The 18,568-nt window shown below is 38.7% G+C and overlaps 2 long non-coding RNA genes and 1 pseudogene across 2 annotated transcripts; all 3 read left to right on the top strand.

Moving 5' to 3' along the window:
- Positions 1–1,466: 1,466 nt before the first annotated feature.
- Positions 1,467–2,695, top strand: LOC148772399 (protein ANTAGONIST OF LIKE HETEROCHROMATIN PROTEIN 1-like; annotated as a pseudogene).
- Positions 2,696–6,620: 3,925 nt separating this feature from the next.
- On the top strand, positions 6,621–9,046 carry LOC148772398 (uncharacterized). Its single transcript, XR_016030096.1, has 3 exons — positions 6,621–7,104; positions 7,226–7,265; positions 8,723–9,046. It is a non-coding gene; the product is annotated as an uncharacterized LOC148772398 (long non-coding RNA).
- A 5,867-nt stretch (positions 9,047–14,913) lies between these two features.
- On the top strand, positions 14,914–17,050 carry LOC148772397 (uncharacterized). Its single transcript, XR_016029217.1, has 3 exons — positions 14,914–15,209; positions 15,331–15,370; positions 16,830–17,050. It is a non-coding gene; the product is annotated as an uncharacterized LOC148772397 (long non-coding RNA).
- The last annotated feature ends 1,518 nt before the right edge of the window (positions 17,051–18,568 follow it).

Below are 18,568 nucleotides of genomic sequence, written 5' to 3'. Positions count from 1 at the left end.
AGGGGGGCTAAGTGCTATTTACCCTATTTTTTAGGGATCCCTCATATTGAGGAGGCTTTGTTTGTTATCAAATTTTCAAATTTTTTATCTCATTAATCATTATTGAATCGTGTTTGATGTTCGATTTCCTTAACATCAACCCAATTAATCAAAATGACCGAATCACCGTTTGTATTGTACATAACTTTTATCTTCTTCTTTTTAATATTTATATTTTTAAAAAAATATTCTTTTTGTTATTTTCAAAAATAAAATTATATAAAAAAATTACTTTAAAAAGATTATTATCAATTTTTTTTGTTTTTTATTTTCTTCAAAAACTTTTTTTCATAAAAGGGTAAATTACACCAACAGCCCTAAGGTATGTTTAAATAACTTTAAGGTCTCTGTGGTATTGATAATTACACTGACCCCTGAAAGGTAGTTAGAAACTCTAAGGGCTCCTTTGGTACGCGTTATTACGCTTGATGGGACGAAAAGTCCCTCCGTATACGGTATTTGGTTCGGCTGTTACAATGTCTCGGGATATGTGGTCCCACTTGATTTATCACGCATATGATTTATTATTTGTCAAGCCGAATTTGCCTTGACTAATTAACACGTGATAGTCCATACATCTGAGTGGCGTGTATAATGTCTAAGTTGCCCTCAAGAAATGAAAAAATTACAAATATACTACATATATAAACGAACTTTCTTGTCAAATTCCCCGTGACTTTGCTGCCCTAATTTTACCCAGCCCCACCTGAAGAGCAGACTGAAATTCATCATATCTCGCTCAATCGAAGCTTCCTGTTCAGCCACACCCAACATTTGCGGAAAGGTTATATGAAATTGCAGGGTCGTTGCATTTTTTAAAATTTTCGTTGAAATCATTCACTATATATGAAATTGCAGATTGTTTGCATTTAGGTAATTTTCCGTTGCCATCATACAGATTTAGGGTTTTGTTCTTCAAGAGAGTCCATCAAGGTTTCGCGTAATTGTACATCGCGCCATTCTCGTAAACGGATTTCGAGAGGAGGATACAGTACTAACCCGACTGCTATATGTATCATTTGGGCCATCCGTATATTAATTATCTGCTAGTAGTCTGTGTTAATTTACATTTACTAATGTGTATCGTACGATTGCGAAATTTGTTTCAATTTGTTTGCGTTCATTTATCTGTTATTTTCACATTCTATTTGAGAGTTCGGTGTTCTTTGTACTGCGCACGTCCCAATTCTGTAAACGTGTTGCAGGAATCACGATTGGGCTTTTTTGGTTAGACAAATTTGTGAATATATTTTGTAGGAACTTCTTGGCTTAGGATGGCTTTGTCAAACCGAGAAGAAGAAATAATAGTTTTCCTGCATCAACTAATTTTTAACCTGAGGATTTTCTTCTTAATGTCGATGCATATTATTCCCACATTTAAGCGTCGTTGTTTGAGGTTTACGCATAGCTATAATCGAACTTATAGTATGATAGGAAGAACACCTTCACAACTCGAATATTTGCGTTCTATAGTTGGGTTGAACGATGTTGCATGTCGTGATAATCTTAGAATGAATATACAAACCTTCTATCGTTTATGTTATGTTTTAGAAAATGTTGGTGGTCTTAGACCGAATAGAAATGTGACCGTACCCGAGCAAGTTGCAATGTTTCTTCAAATTTTGGCTCATCACACCAAAAATGTTGTTGTTAAAAGCCATTTCAATAGATCAGGGTACATTGTTAGCAAGCATTTTAATCAGGTACTTGTAGCCTTGTTGAAGTTACACGAAATGCTTTTAATAGCCCCTAAGCCGGTTGGCGAAAATTCAGAAAACGAGCGGTTTTCATACTTTAAGGTACTAAATGTATATTGACTGCAATTACTTTCATATTACAACTACCAGTAAAAATTGTTCTAAATCACTATCCTCGTCATGAATAAACTATTAGGGTTGTCTTGGTGCGTTAGATGGAACGTATATAGATTGTCGTGTACCTTGTCTTGATAAACCAAGATATAGGAATCGCAAGGGCAATGTGTCTGTTAATGTGTTAGCCGTTTGCGATGACAATATGAATTTTATTTACTTACTAACCGGGTGGGAAGGATCGGCAGCCGATAGTAGAATTCTTCGGGATGCAGTCACTAGAGACAATGTATAGGGTAATCAACGACAATATTTAATTACAATTCGCTTCATTCTTCACCCAATTAGCCACTTTTAGTTGTAGTAAACTTGTGCACTATTCCACAGGTAATTACTATTTGGTTGATAACGGTTACACGAATGGTGAAGGGTTTTTAGCACCTTACAGAGGTACTAGGTACCATCTTGATGCTTACGGCCAAGGTCCAAATGCCCCGAGAAATTTTAGAGAATTTTTTAACATGAAACATGCAAAGGCAAGAAACATCATCGAGAGGGCATTTGGTCTTTTGAAGTCACGTTGGGCCATTCTACGAAGTTCCTCTTATTATCCCATTAAAGTTCAAAATAGGATCATAATGGCTTGTTGCCTGTTACATAATTTCATACGAACAACCAATGACTTTGACCACGAAGAAGAAACATTAGATGATTTTTTCCGTAAAAATCCAGGAATAATTAGTGGAGAAGACTATATTAATACGGTTGAAACTTCAGAAGAATGGACCAATTGGCGGGATACAATTGCAACGAACATGTACAATGAGTGGCTTGCTTCGCGTTAAACAATATTTCGGATGTGTTGGTTGTTGCTTAGTTTTCTTGTTTACTTTACTTTATTTGATTTCACTGAGTACAAAATGTATTTGTGTTGTAAGAGTCGTTACATTTGGAAAGTCAGATTGTTTAATTGCATGTTTGTTTGTAAGACTTCCTTTTTGTTAACATATTGACGTCAAAAAATTCAGGAAACATGGAATCTAATGCTGGTTCGAAAAAAGGTTCAAACAATAAGAATGGTGTCATCAATAACAGACGTAGTTGGACAGTTGTTGAAGAGCAGACTTTAATATTAGGGTTGAAAGATATTGTCTCGAGGGGATGGAAATGTGAAAATGGATTTAAAACTGGGTTTCTAGGAACTCTTGAACAATATATGGTACAAAAATTCCCCGGTACCGACCTCAAAGCAACCCCACATATCCATTCTAAGATACACGTGTGGAAAAAACATTACGCATCGCTAAGCACAATGTTATCGAGGTCGGGATTTGGCTGGAATGAAACAAACAATACCATTGAAGTCATTGACGAACAAGTTTGGCAAGAGTACGTAAAGGTAGATCAAACTACTAAATCCTTTTTCATAATTCATGGGGTTCAATGCAGTGATTTTATAATACGCATTTTTAGGTATTATTTTTTTTGCCATGTATACTTAGACGGATGCTAATGCCCGTTCCATGAGGTACAAGTCATGGCCATTTTACAAAGACTGGACTACGGTCTTTGGAAAGGACCGTGCCACAGGTGAACATGCTGAAACGTTTGTCGAAGCCATCAACGATTTGGTCACCAACTCGAAAGGGAAAGAACCTTGTTCCAACGACGACGAATACGTCCCAGAAGTGGATCCTTCACGATCCGATAACTACTCACAATACCAAACATTCAGCCGAGCTGATGAAGCAACTTCTGCAAAATCTAAATCCAAATCGAAGAAGCGGCCACGCGTTGACCCGATTGAAAGTGGGTATATTGAGATGACGTCTAAGTTTTTTGAGAAAATGGAGTCCCAAATGAACGAACTTGTAAGCCGTATGGGCTTCGAGAAAGATGTGTCTACTGCACGGAAACAAGTGTTTGATGCCCTCGAAAACTTGCAACATCTCACTTTCGAGGAAAGGCTCAAAGTCACTTCCAGAATTTGTGACAATAGCAAAGACCTAGACATATTTTTCTGTTTGAGTGAGGACCACAAAGCAAATATGGTGGAATTGATCTTAGAAGGGCGGTATTAAATGGTTATTTGGATTTTAATATGAACATTAATGTAATGATATATTTGCATTTTGCTGCTTCTGGTGAACTTTATTTATGTACGACTTTATGTTTGACCCGACTTTTGATTATATGGTATTATAATTTCCCCAATACCTTGCTATATTTTGTATCATTGTATATGGTAATGTGTTTTTAATTGAGAAAACAAAGCTTATAAAGATCGAATTAAAAAACATAGCACTAATAGTGGCAATACCAAACATTTCACGAACACAAAATAGTTTGCCTACCTACTATAAGAAGGCATTACACATTGTAAACAAATACCAAAACGGATATCAGTTTGCCTACATACTATAAAAAGGCAAACAAATACTTAATGCAAATATGTTACGTACTATTCTACAACACAAGCACGTAACCTATGGCACATGCACAAAACAAACATATCATTTAATTCAAAATTAAAAATCATGTCCTTGTTTATATAGAAAATCCCAATTACGCAAACCTTCACATTCCATTGTTTTCGGGGGTATGAAATGCGTGTTGGGTTTCGGGCACGCATACGCAGCGGAAAACAAAAATTTATGCGATTTAAACGACTTTAAAACACATAAGAACATGCCCGATAAATTAAATTCAATTAATTGCGTACCTTTGCGCTTCCAGCGAAAATAAAACAACGTACATGCTAATAAACTTAACCGTACTTAAATCAATTAACATGCTCGCGATTTAAACCAAATAACATGCTTACAATGATTTAAAACCGATTACACATAATCACATAAAATCATACATACACAAGCATGAAATCATAGTTTAAACTAAACCCTAAACGAAACTAGGGTTTCGTATATTTACCTCTTGACGCGTGAGGTAGGAGCGATTAGCACTTCGTGATTACTACGGAAACCAATCCGTAGAATCGGGGCAGCAGCGGTGCAACGGCAGCAGCGGCGCGTGAGGTCACGGCGGCGCGTGTAGTGTACGCGCGGCTTCGGGACGGCGCGTGGGGCAGCGTGCGGCTTCGGCTCGTGCGTTGCTCCTCGACTTTTCGATCTACAGTCTTCCTCCTCTCGGATTTCACCTCGTATACTTCGATCTACTAAATCGTGGCACTAGACACGAAGTAGTTAGAATAAAACGGAAGAAAAAGAAAGGAGAAAGAATACCGAACAAGGAACGACCGACGAACGGCCGGTTCCGGCGACGGAGCGGCGACGGAGGTGCGGTGGTGGCCGCGCGGGAGAGAGGGCGAGAGAGAGAGGGTCGGCCGCTTTAGGGTTAGGGTTTTATTTTTTTTGTGTAAGGGCTATAAGTCATGTATTTATAGTCCCTTGCATATAACCCTAGCGGGCTTAAGTTGGACTGGGCCCAACAGCTTAAGCTCGTTAGTTCCTTTACTTGCTCGTATCTCTCAATTCAATGACCGAAAAATTGCAACGATTACATTTTCGGAATCATTATAATTTCCTCGTCATTACGAGTGCCATCTCTTGTTTTCCAACTTTCCAAAAGTGGAAACCCTAGTTCAGTGGACTTTCTAAATTTGGAAACTTCTCGATTTAGAAAGTTCACTAACATGTTTGCCTATTCTTTTCCTTTTCTTATTCTCATTCGTAATTCCAAATTACGAATGTTGGATTCAATCATATTGACTTCCAATCATGCAAAGATAAACTATTTTATCTCTGACCGTTTATTCAAAGATCTCATGTGCACGAGCAGTGTGACCCTCGATGGTTCAGGTGTAAGCTAGCCGTGGGCCCACAATCCTTTGTGGTCAAAACTCGTCCCCTTCGAGTTACGATTAAGATGAAGCTCGTTTCACCTTAATCACCCAACGAATCAAGATTGGCGTCTAGCAACTACGCGTCATGATTCCCTAGATACAAATGAAGTGCCTGCAAGAACCTTCAGATATAGTTAACGTACAGTACGGTCCCTTCGATTCATATGTTCCGATCGAACTAGAGGCATTGGTTCATCGAGACCTCTTTATATGTTCGATGACGGTGCGATCGTTCTAAGTGTTGTAATCCTTACGTGCATGACTTAGAGAATCGAATTCTCTAATCATCACTTAGTCAGCTCTGGCCAGAGACTTAGAATGATTACAAACTTTCAGAACACACAGGACATCCAAGACTATTCTAGCGATCGAATCCCCGACTACAATGCACAGACCTCCCACTAGATTTCGGACTGCACGAACACTGGCCCTTGGGATGGTCCTCGGTGGAACTCAGAGACAGGTCATGTAACACCCCGCATTTTCGGTAAAATAATATTATGTTATTTTACCACCTTTATGTGAATAATTGCGAAATTAGAATTTATAATAATTCTTGCATGGTTAGTATTTAGGTGAATTAGGTAATTATGTGAATTATGTGATTATGTGGATTATTGTGTGCAATATGTGATTACGTAAATTATTGGGTGCATTGTGTGATTATGTGAAATATGTGATTAGGTGAAATATGTGATTATGTGAATTATGTGAATTATGTGCTTAGGAAATATTTCGAGATATTATTTCGAAATAAATTATTTTCATGAATTAAGATTTTATTCTTGCATGTGATTTTTTTTAAATGAGCATTTCATACACAAAATTTTAGAAAATAAATTTCCCCATGCATTTTTGGATTTTTAAAATTAATGTCGAAAATTAGAAAATGCTCCCCACATTTTTCTTGAATTTTCGGACATCACTCACACACACACACATGATTTTTAAAATTTCATATTAATTAGTATAAGACATGCATTGGTGTGGTTGTACCTTGAGCATAGAAAGAAATACCCAAAAGCTAGCCCCCTACCCTCTAGTCTAGGCTTGCTTTTCCACTCCCACACACCACTTTAAGGCCAAAAGTCTTTCTTTCTTCTTCTCCTTCCCCTTCATTTCGGCAGCCACCACCACCACCATAGCCACCACCTTCTCAAAGCTTGAACCACCCAAGAACCACCACCATCTCAACTTTCGAAAATTTGCAAAATCACCCCTACAAAAAATGTATTTTCCTTTCTTCTCCATTGGCTTTGAAGTCTCCAAAAACTCTATAAATACCACTCATGCCCAAGATCAAAACTCACTCTCAAACTCCACTCTTACAATACTTAAGTTCAAAGTCTCCTTCTATTTCAACAAGAGGAGAATTTTCGGCCAAGCTTAGGAGTAAGCTTCTCCTCCCTCTTCCTTCTTCTTCTTTCCCGAAAGAGCAAAGCTCTTCATCCTCCTCTTTCTTTTGTTTTCTTCTTATTTTCTTAATCTAACTCTTAATCTCTTCTTGTATTAGAGAGAAAAGAGCTAACAAGCCCTTCCCCTAAAGAGTATAGGTGAGAATTCTTGAATTCTTGCTCAAACCTACAACACCACTAGTATTTTCGGTTTTTATGTGTTTTTATTGTTGATTCTTGCATATTATGTGATTATGAGTTTTAGATGATGATTGCATGTTAGTATTTTGAAAAGATAGCTTTATTCTTGAAAATTTATGATTTTTCGAAAAATTGGGGAAAATGTTTTAAATGGCTTATTTTGCTTAATTAGTGCCTTGCATGTGTTAATCTAGTGTTTGATTGTTGATTTTTGAAAAGAAAATGAATTTTTGGCCTAGCCATGAAACTTTCGGATTTTTGGGGAAAAATGTTTTAAAAGGCTTATTTGGTTTAATTAGTGCCTTGCATGTGTTAATCTAGTGTTTGATTGTTGATTTTTGAAAAGAAAATGAATTTTTGACTTGACTAAAGAACTTTCGAATTTTTGAGGTAAAATGCTTAGAATGGTTTATTTGGTTTGATTGCTACTTTGTATGTGTTGATCTTGTGATTGATTGTTGTTTTAAGATCTTGCATGTTAAGATTGGAGATTAATTGTTGATCTAAGGTCTTGCATGTTAAGATCTAGTGATTAATGGTTGATCTAAAGTCTTGCATGTTAAGATCTAGTGTTTTCTATGAAAAATGGTTTAAGAACTAAGAGTTGTGCTAATTTGATTTAAAATACTCTTGCATGTGAAGATCTAGTGTATTTGCTTGAATAAAAGTGAAGATGAAAGTCTTGAATTTTATTCTTGTAAAATACTAGATCTAGTGAACTTGGTTGTTAGATTGTTTTTGCATGTTAAGGTTTCGGTTATTTCTATGTTTTTATGGCTAAATGATTTTGTGAAGCGTTATGTGTATTTTCTATGTGCTCCTATGTGCTCTTGCTTGCTTATGTGAATCATTGGGTGTAAGGATGAGAGAAGGGTAAGTAGAAAGGGTGCATGGGTGGGTGCATTAGTGTCATGAATTTTTAAAAGATAAAAACTATGTTGGAAAGTCTTTCGAGGTTACGGTAAATTTCTCGGGTACGGCGAGCCTGGTACCGTAGGGCCTAGGGGTGGTTTGATCCCACGTAGTTAGTCATGGTTCGAATTACATGGGGTTATTTATCCGTAACTTAGATTGACTCTTCCGAGGGATTCCCGACAATTTTTCATGTCATGCATGTGCATTTCGGTGTTGTTGATATAGGTGGGATATTCTCACTCTATGGTCTTGGGATCATAGGGTTATAAAGGTGGGAATTATCTCACTCTATGCGTGGTGACAATTATGTGAATGAAGATCGCCGACGAAAAAGGGAAGTATATGATTGTTTTACTTCATGTTGTATGTTCATGTATAAGATATATGTATGTATATATATATATAGATATATGTATGCTCTATGTGCTATGTGTATTCGATATTACTTCAAGATTCTCATTGAGTCCTCAAAGACTCATATAGGTGTTGTATGTTTGTAGGTATACCCGATTTAGGGCCCGAGGAGTGAAGTTGGGAATCGAGCTCGAGAATCGGAAGGGGATCGTATGGAGGGGTTGTGGATAGTGTTGGCTCTTAATTTGGTTATGTGGTTCTATTTGTATAATATGCTTGTTAAAACGTTTGATACGGTTTTAGGTATTTTCTACCGATCGCTTCCTCCGATCGGTGGAAATTATTAAAAGACGATATGTGTAATAGTAATTAGGGTTACCCTATTTTGGATAATTAATCGGTAATCCGTAGCCTTTTGTAAGCGAAAGCAAATTTTCACTATTTATATGTATGCATGCTTTCGGCTATTAGTTTCTTCGTATTTTACCTCCATGTTCCAAAATCGTTTTCATATAGGTGTTCTGCTTAGAAAATTATGAGATTTTAGGAGTCTCTGCATCTCTCTGTTCTCATCATATTGATAGGTCTTTTGCATGTTTTGGGTAAGTATTTATTTAGTTATGATTTGTTTCTCATTGCTGCATCGAAACAGGGTCATTCGAGTGTTTTCTGGTATAACTGGAGTTTTACTCACTCAAATGCTTTGTTTCCAATTGGAAAATGTTTTAAACTTACCTTTCTGCCTTGGGGTAAAATTTGGTAGTTTTTGGGTCAGTGAAGAATTTATTATGAATTTTCAAATCTCCCTCCCCTGTTCTGGATTTTTAAACTGAGTGACTGTTCCATTTTATTTATTTCTCCCAAATGGCCATGCATCTTTCAAAACTGTTTTAACTGAGTGATCTAGACCCGTGTTAGGTGGTATGGTGAAATTTTGGGATTATTTGCATGAGTAGTTTAAGAGGAATTAATTTTTAAAGCTTCTGCATTGAATCTGTCCGCATTTGCATTAAGTTCATTATGTCTAGTTAGTTTCTAGTCTTGCATGTAGTATGCTTTTGTGTTATATAGTTTATTAGGGTTTAGCAAGCTGTGCCCTCTCTCCCTCTGATTTAAAAAGAAAAATTTTTACGTAAATTTTATATCCACAAAAATCATGTTTTCAAAAGTCTTCCGCTGAGATTACATATAATAAGGGTAATCGAGAGAGGGGTGTCACAGCAGACGTGGTATCAGAGCAACGATCCCGGAAACCCCCCATACGACCTAAAGATCTTCACGATTCTCAAAGCACGACTCCAACTGAACACTCGGGCAGGTATATGTTTTATGTGAATTTTATGGCTAATGTGAATTGTTTGTATATGTTTAAGTATTAAAATGTCTGGAGCAAGAACTCGAGCTCAAAATGCCGCTAACGATCCTCACAATCAATCTCGTACCATCCAAGACCTCACCGCCCTCGTCCGAGAACAAAATGAACAAATCAACCGCCTTGTTAACCTTCAAAACCAAAACCCTCATCCTCCTCCTCCTCCTCCCCAACCTAGAAATACAGCCCCACAAGCCACCTACGAGCGATTCTTGAAAATGCATCCTACCGAATTCCACGGCGGCCCTAGTCCAACTGTTGCCGAAGAATGGATCAAATCCCTCGAGGTTATTTTCGAGTACATGGTGATGAACGACGGCGACCGAATCCATTGTGCACTATTCTTGTTGAAAAACGAAGCCCGAAATTGGTGGGAAGGCGCAAAGAGTGGAATCGATCTAGCAAATACCACTTGGGAAGCCTTCAAAGTTCTTTTCTTCGAAAAGTACTTTTCCAAGAATGTTCGAGCACAAAAGCTTAAGGAGTTTCTCGAACTCAAACAAGGAAACCTAACCGTTGCCGAATTCACACGCCGTTTCGAGCAAGGAAGCCTCTACGCACCTTTCATATCCAAGGACGACACCGAAAAGATGAATCACTACCTAAGAGGCCTCAACCCGATCATCAAGCGAGACGTTCGACTAACCTCTGCCTCTACTTTCCGCGGAGTAGTGGACAAAGCCTTGGAAGCCGAACAAGACGAAATGGAAATACGACAATGGAGACCTCCTCACGATGCCTCTTCTCGACCATGGAAGAAGCCGAACCTCAACAACGCCAAAGGAAAGCAACCGATCAACCGAGCAACCGTGACCCCGAGCAACAAACCCTTTTGCCCCAAATGCAATCGAGCGCACTCAGGCGAATGTATTGCCGGAACCGACCACTGTTTTCGATGCAAGAAGCCCGGACACGTGGTCCGAGACTGCCCTATCGCCCCGAGACAAGTGCCGGGACGAGTATTCGCCATGACAAGAGACCAAGCCGAAGCTGACCCGTCAATGATCGCAGGTACCGTTAGTGTGTATAATAATTCCGTGTATGCCCTCATCGACTCCGGATCAACTCACTCATTCATCTCAAGTACCCTCGTTGCCGAACTCCGCCTAGTCCGTAGTCAAGCCGATGCCTTGTTTAGCATACTTATTCCTTCCGGTGATGAACTTAAATCCAATTTCATCATCAAAGATTGCCCTATCCAGATTCATAGCCAAACCCTAGCCTCCGATCTGATCATCCTACCCATTAAACATTTCGAAATAATCCTCGGAATGGATTGGTTATCAAAATTCGACGCCCAAATCAATTGCGCTCACAAAACCGTTCGTTTCTCCTTACCGAATGGAAGTTCTCTCGAATTCCGAAGCTCGTACAATCCGTCGATTCCTATCATTTCCGCCATCAAAGCGAGCAAACTTATTCAAAAAGGACATCTATGTCATTTGGTCGACATAGTGGAAGCTCTCAACGAAGATAAAGCCGACATTTCCAAAGTGCCAACCGTTTGCGATTTTCCCGATGTCTTTCCCGAAGATCTCCCCGGTCTTCCGCCCGATCGTGAAATCGAATTCGAAATTAATTTGATTCCCAGTTCCGCTCCTATCTCGAAGGCACCTTATCGCATGGCGCCGTTAGAGCTAAAGGAACTCAAAGACCAAATTCAAGATCTTATCGACAAGAAGTTCATCCGCCCTAGTTTTTCCCCATGGGGTGCTCCGGTACTCTTCGTGAAAAAGAAAGACGGAACTCTCCGGATGTGTATCGACTACCGAGAACTCAACAAGGTCACCATCAAAAACAAGTATCCATTGCCACGAATTGACGACCTTTTCGATCAACTTCAAGGCTCCACGGTCTATTCCAAAATCGACCTTCGTTCCGGATATCATCAATTGAAGATCAAGAAGGAAGATATTCCGAAAACCGCGTTTCGGACTCGCTACGGCCATTACGAATTTGTAGTGATGTCGTTTGGTCTAACCAACGCCCCAGCCGCTTTCATGGATCTCATGAATCGAGTCTTCCGCAAATATCTCGATCAATTTGTGATCGTATTCATCGACGATATCTTGGTGTATTCAAGAAATGATGAAGAACATCGAAATCATCTGGAAATGGTGCTCCAAACCCTCCGAGAGAACCAACTCTATGCGAAGTTTTCCAAATGTGAGTTTTGGTTAAGACAAGTCCACTTTCTTGGTCACGTAATTTCCAAGGAAGGCATAGCCGTCGATCCAAGCAAAATTGAAGCCGTTTGTAATTGGTCAACTCCTCGTAATGTCGGAGAAATCCGAAGTTTCCTCGGCCTCGCAGGCTACTACCGACGGTTCGTTCCGAACTTTTCAAAGATAGCCGCTCCACTCTCTCGTTTGACCCGAAAAGAAGTCAAGTATCAATGGACTCCCGAATGCGAGTCTAGTTTCCAAGAACTCAAGACGCGATTAACCTCGGCACCAATCCTCGCTCTACCGGATAAAACCGGAAATTATGTGGTCTATAGTGACGCCTCCAAGCACGGGCTCGGAGCCGTCCTAATGCAAAACGGGAATGTAATTGCCTACGCCTCTAGACAATTGAAGGACTACGAGAAGAATTACCCGACGCACGACTTAGAACTCGCGGCAGTCGTGTTCGCCCTCAAAATTTGGAGACATTACCTTTACGGCGAAAAATGTTCGATCTTCACCGACCACAAAAGCCTCAAGTACTTCTTTACTCAAAAAGAGCTCAATATGAGGCAAAGAAGATGGCTTGAATTAGTCAAGGACTATGATTGCGAAATCCTTTACCATCCCGGTAAAGCCAACGTTGTCGCCGACGCTCTTAGCCGAAAATCCATGTCCGCCTTGATCATTAAACCGCCGCTCGAATCAACTATCAAGTCCGCTCAAGACCATGATGATCAACTTGTCAAAATCCGAGAAGGCTTAGCAACCGGTCAAAATCCAAATTTCTTAATGACCGACGGCAACATCTTGAAATTTCAAGGGAGAATTTGCATTCCGGCGAACAAAGAGATAAAGGGATTAATTCTCGACGAAGCTCACAAAACGCCCTACTCTTGCCATCCGGGTGAAACCAAAATGTATAGAGACTTGAAGAAGTTGTACTGGTGGCCAGGCATGAAGAAGGATATAGCCAAATACGTATCCGAATGCCTAATTTGTCAACAAATCAAAACCGAACACCAAAGGCCCGGTGGACTTCTACAATCCAACCTTATTCCCGAATGGAAATGGGAAAGAGTAACGATGGACTTTGTTCAAGGTTTCCCGAAGACTCTTAAAGGATCCGATTCAATATGGGTGATAGTCGATCGCCTAACTAAGTCCGCACATTTCTTACCGGTCAAGACCACTTTTAGTCTCGAAAAGCTAGCCGAGCTCTATATCGGAGAAATCATCCGACTCCATGGCGTTCCGATATCAATCATCTCCGACCGAGATCCCCGATTCACTTCCAAATTTTGGAAAAGATTGCAAGAAACGATGGGAACCCGTCTAGCCTTTAGCACGGCATACCATCCCCAAACCGACGGACAATCGGAAAGAACAATCAAGACCCTTGAAGACATGCTTCGGGCATGTATACTAGATTTTGGTGGAAATTGGGAAAGCCGTCTACCTCTCATCGAATTCTCGTACAACAATAGCTTCCAATCTTCGATCGGAATGGCACCTTACGAAGCCTTGTACGGAAGAAAATGCCGTTCTCCAATCCATTGGGACGAAGTAGGAGAGCGAAGCTTATTAGGACCCGAGCTAGTCCAACACACCGTCGACATAGTCAAGAATATCCGAGAGAAAATGAGGACCGCCCAAGATCGCCAACAAAAGTACGCAAATAAAAGAAGGCGAGATTTGGAATTCCAAGCCGGTGATCACGTATTCTTGAAAGTCGCTCCACTCAAAGGAATCATGCGATTCGGAAAACGAGGAAAGTTAAGCCCTCGATTCATTGGACCCTTCGAAATACTCGACCGAATTGGTGGCCAAGCCTATCGCCTAGCCCTACCGCCTCAACTATCCAAGATCCACAACGTCTTTCACGTCTCCATGCTCCGAAAATATATTCCCAACCCTAACCACATCCTTGACACCGAACCCCTTGATTTATCCCCGAACCTATCCTTTACCGAAGAACCCTCCCAAATATTAGACCGAAAAGTTAGGAAACTCCGAAACAAAGAAATTCGCCTAGCCAAAATCCTTTGGAAAAACCATTCTCCGGATGAGTCAACGTGGGAACTTGAGGATGAGATTGTGAGTCGTTATCCGGAACTAATCGAAAAAGGTACAAATTTTGGGGACAAAATTTTTTTTTAAGGGGGGAAGATTGTAACACCCCGCATTTTCGGTAAAATAATATTATGTTATTTTACCACCTTTATGTGAATAATTGCGAAATTAGAATTTATAATAATTCTTGCATGGTTAGTATTTAGGTGAATTAGGTAATTATGTGAATTATGTGATTATGTGGATTATTGTGTGCAATATGTGATTACGTAAATTATTGGGTGCATTGTGTGATTATGTGAAATATGTGATTAGGTGAAATATGTGATTATGTGAATTATGTGAATTATGTGCTTAGGAAATATTTCGAGATATTATTTCGAAATAAATTATTTTCATGAATTAAGATTTTATTCTTGCATGTGATTTTTTTTAAATGAGCATTTCATACACAAAATTTTAGAAAATAAATTTCCCCATGCATTTTTGGATTTTTAAAATTAATGTCGAAAATTAGAAAATGCTCCCCACATTTTTCTTGAATTTTCGGACATCACTCACACACACACACATGATTTTTAAAATTTCATATTAATTAGTATAAGACATGCATTGGTGTGGTTGTACCTTGAGCATAGAAAGAAATACCCAAAAGCTAGCCCCCTACCCTCTAGTCTAGGCTTGTTTTTCCACTCCCACACACCACTTTAAGGCCAAAAGTCTTTCTTTCTTCTTCTCCTTCCCCTTCATTTCGGCAGCCACCACCACCACCATAGCCACCACCTTCTCAAAGCTTGAACCACCCAAGAACCACCACCATCTCAACTTTCGAAAATTTGCAAAATCACCCCTACAAAAAATGTATTTTCCTTTCTTCTCCATTGGCTTTGAAGTCTCCAAAAACTCTATAAATACCACTCATGCCCAAGATCAAAACTCACTCTCAAACTCCACTCTTACAATACTTAAGTTCAAAGTCTCCTTCTATTTCAACAAGAGGAGAATTTTCGGCCAAGCTTAGGAGTAAGCTTCTCCTCCCTCTTCCTTCTTCTTCTTTCCCGAAAGAGCAAAGCTCTTCATCCTCCTCTTTCTTTTGTTTTCTTCTTATTTTCTTAATCTAACTCTTAATCTCTTCTTGTATTAGAGAGAAAAGAGCTAACAAGCCCTTCCCCTAAAGAGTATAGGTGAGAATTCTTGAATTCTTGCTCAAACCTACAACACCACTAGTATTTTCGGTTTTTATGTGTTTTTATTGTTGATTCTTGCATATTATGTGATTATGAGTTTTAGATGATGATTGCATGTTAGTATTTTGAAAAGATAGCTTTATTCTTGAAAATTTATGATTTTTCGAAAAATTGGGGAAAATGTTTTAAATGGCTTATTTTGCTTAATTAGTGCCTTGCATGTGTTAATCTAGTGTTTGATTGTTGATTTTTGAAAAGAAAATGAATTTTTGGCCTAGCCATGAAACTTTCGGATTTTTGGGGAAAAATGTTTTAAAAGGCTTATTTGGTTTAATTAGTGCCTTGCATGTGTTAATCTAGTGTTTGATTGTTGATTTTTGAAAAGAAAATGAATTTTTGACTTGACTAAAGAACTTTCGAATTTTTGAGGTAAAATGCTTAGAATGGTTTATTTGGTTTGATTGCTACTTTGTATGTGTTGATCTTGTGATTGATTGTTGTTTTAAGATCTTGCATGTTAAGATTGGAGATTAATTGTTGATCTAAGGTCTTGCATGTTAAGATCTAGTGATTAATGGTTGATCTAAAGTCTTGCATGTTAAGATCTAGTGTTTTCTATGAAAAATGGTTTAAGAACTAAGAGTTGTGCTAATTTGATTTAAAATACTCTTGCATGTGAAGATCTAGTGTATTTGCTTGAATAAAAGTGAAGATGAAAGTCTTGAATTTTATTCTTGTAAAATACTAGATCTAGTGAACTTGGTTGTTAGATTGTTTTTGCATGTTAAGGTTTCGGTTATTTCTATGTTTTTATGGCTAAATGATTTTGTGAAGCGTTATGTGTATTTTCTATGTGCTCCTATGTGCTCTTGCTTGCTTATGTGAATCATTGGGTGTAAGGATGAGAGAAGGGTAAGTAGAAAGGGTGCATGGGTGGGTGCATTAGTGTCATGAATTTTTAAAAGATAAAAACTATGTTGGAAAGTCTTTCGAGGTTACGGTAAATTTCTCGGGTACGGCGAGCCTGGTACCGTAGGGCCTAGGGGTGGTTTGATCCCACGTAGTTAGTCATGGTTCGAATTACATGGGGTTATTTATCCGTAACTTAGATTGACTCTTCCGAGGGATTCCCGACAATTTTTCATGTCATGCATGTGCATTTCGGTGTTGTTGATATAGGTGGGATATTCTCACTCTATGGTCTTGGGATCATAGGGTTATAAAGGTGGGAATTATCTCACTCTATGCGTGGTGACAATTATGTGAATGAAGATCGCCGACGAAAAAGGGAAGTATATGATTGTTTTACTTCATGTTGTATGTTCATGTATAAGATATATGTATGTATATATATATATATAGATATATGTATGCTCTATGTGCTATGTGTATTCGATATTACTTCAAGATTCTCATTGAGTCCTCAAAGACTCATATAGGTGTTGTATGTTTGTAGGTATACCCGATTTAGGGCCCGAGGAGTGAAGTTGGGAATCGAGCTCGAGAATCGGAAGGGGATCGTATGGAGGGGTTGTGGATAGTGTTGGCTCTTAATTTGGTTATGTGGTTCTATTTGTATAATATGCTTGTTAAAACGTTTGATACGGTTTTAGGTATTTTCTACCGATCGCTTCCTCCGATCGGTGGAAATTATTAAAAGACGATATGTGTAATTGTAATTAGGGTTACCCTATTTTGGATAATTAATCGGTAATCCGTAGCCTTTTGTAAGCGAAAGCAAATTTTCACTATTTATATGTATGCATGCTTTCGGCTATTAGTTTCTTCGTATTTTACCTCCATGTTCCAAAATCGTTTTCATATAGGTGTTCTGCTTAGAAAATTATGAGATTTTAGGAGTCTCTGCATCTCTCTGTTCTCATCATATTGATAGGTCTTTTGCATGTTTTGGGTAAGTATTTATTTAGTTATGATTTGTTTCTCATTGCTGCATCGAAACAGGGTCATTCGGGTGTTTTCTGGTATAACTGGAGTTTTACTCACTCAAATGCTTTGTTTCCAATTGGAAAATGTTTTAAACTTACCTTTCTGCCTTGGGGTAAAATTTGGTAGTTTTTGGGTCAGTGAAGAATTTATTATGAATTTTCAAATCTCCCTCCCCTGTTCTGGATTTTTAAACTGAGTGACTGTTCCATTTTATTTATTTCTCCCAAATGGCCATGCATCTTTCAAAACTGTTTTAACTGAGTGATCTAGACCCGTGTTAGGTGGTATGGTGAAATTTTGGGATTATTTGCATGAGTAGTTTAAGAGGAATTAATTTTTAAAGCTTCTGCATTGAATCTGTCCGCATTTGCATTAAGTTCATTATGTCTAGTTAGTTTCTAGTCTTGCATGTAGTATGCTTTTGTGTTATATAGTTTATTAGGGTTTAGCAAGGTGTGCCCTCTCTCCCTCTGATTTAAAAAGAAAAATTTTTACGTAAATTTTATATCCACAAAAATCATGTTTTCAAAAGTCTTCCGCTGAGATTACATATAATAAGGGTAATCGAGAGAGGGGTGTCACAGGTCACGATACAGCTGGTCCTCTAGTGAAGTCACGGTGATGTCTAGGTCATAAGGACTAATGGTGTACAACTATACCATAGATATCTCTACTCGATTATTGGGAACCACTTAGAGATTTCTAGGGTGAGGGAGTTCAGTGAACTCGTCAACTTACGAGCACCCACTTATGCATGCCGATATCACAATACCGTTTACTGATGAGATGCAGTACACATACACTAAGTGCTAGTCTTAATGGGAAAGGCCGATATCCTCATTAGTGGCGTAACCCTTCGACTAGGAACACGTTTAACAGTTATAATACTTAAGTAAATATCTCACGATCCTAACGATCAATTACTAGTACTTGTAATAACTGTAAGGACTATATCTATGCTTGTGACAAAGGGACAAAGATATAGAATGCCAATGTGTTTTATCATTAATACGAATAACGGTTCGTTTATTACAATAATAAATACGAAAGACCACAGCCACATGTTGGCTTGTTGGTCACCTACTCTAACAATCTCCCACTTGACCTAAAGCCAACTACCCATAAACCGCAATCCCATCGACTCTCGATGTTTCTCATGGACCGATCTTGGTAAACGCTTCGTGAAGGGGTCTGCAACGTTCTCTTCCGAGGTAACTCGTTCTACCTTAACTTCACCTCTATCAATGA

Source organism: Erythranthe guttata, chromosome 2 (assembly GCF_056151865.1).
Source record: "Erythranthe guttata isolate IM_541 chromosome 2, IM_541, whole genome shotgun sequence".
NCBI lineage: Eukaryota > Viridiplantae > Streptophyta > Magnoliopsida > Lamiales > Phrymaceae > Erythranthe > Erythranthe guttata.
The sequence above is the reverse complement of the archived record's forward strand: the minus strand, read 5'-3'. Positions and strand labels throughout refer to the sequence as shown.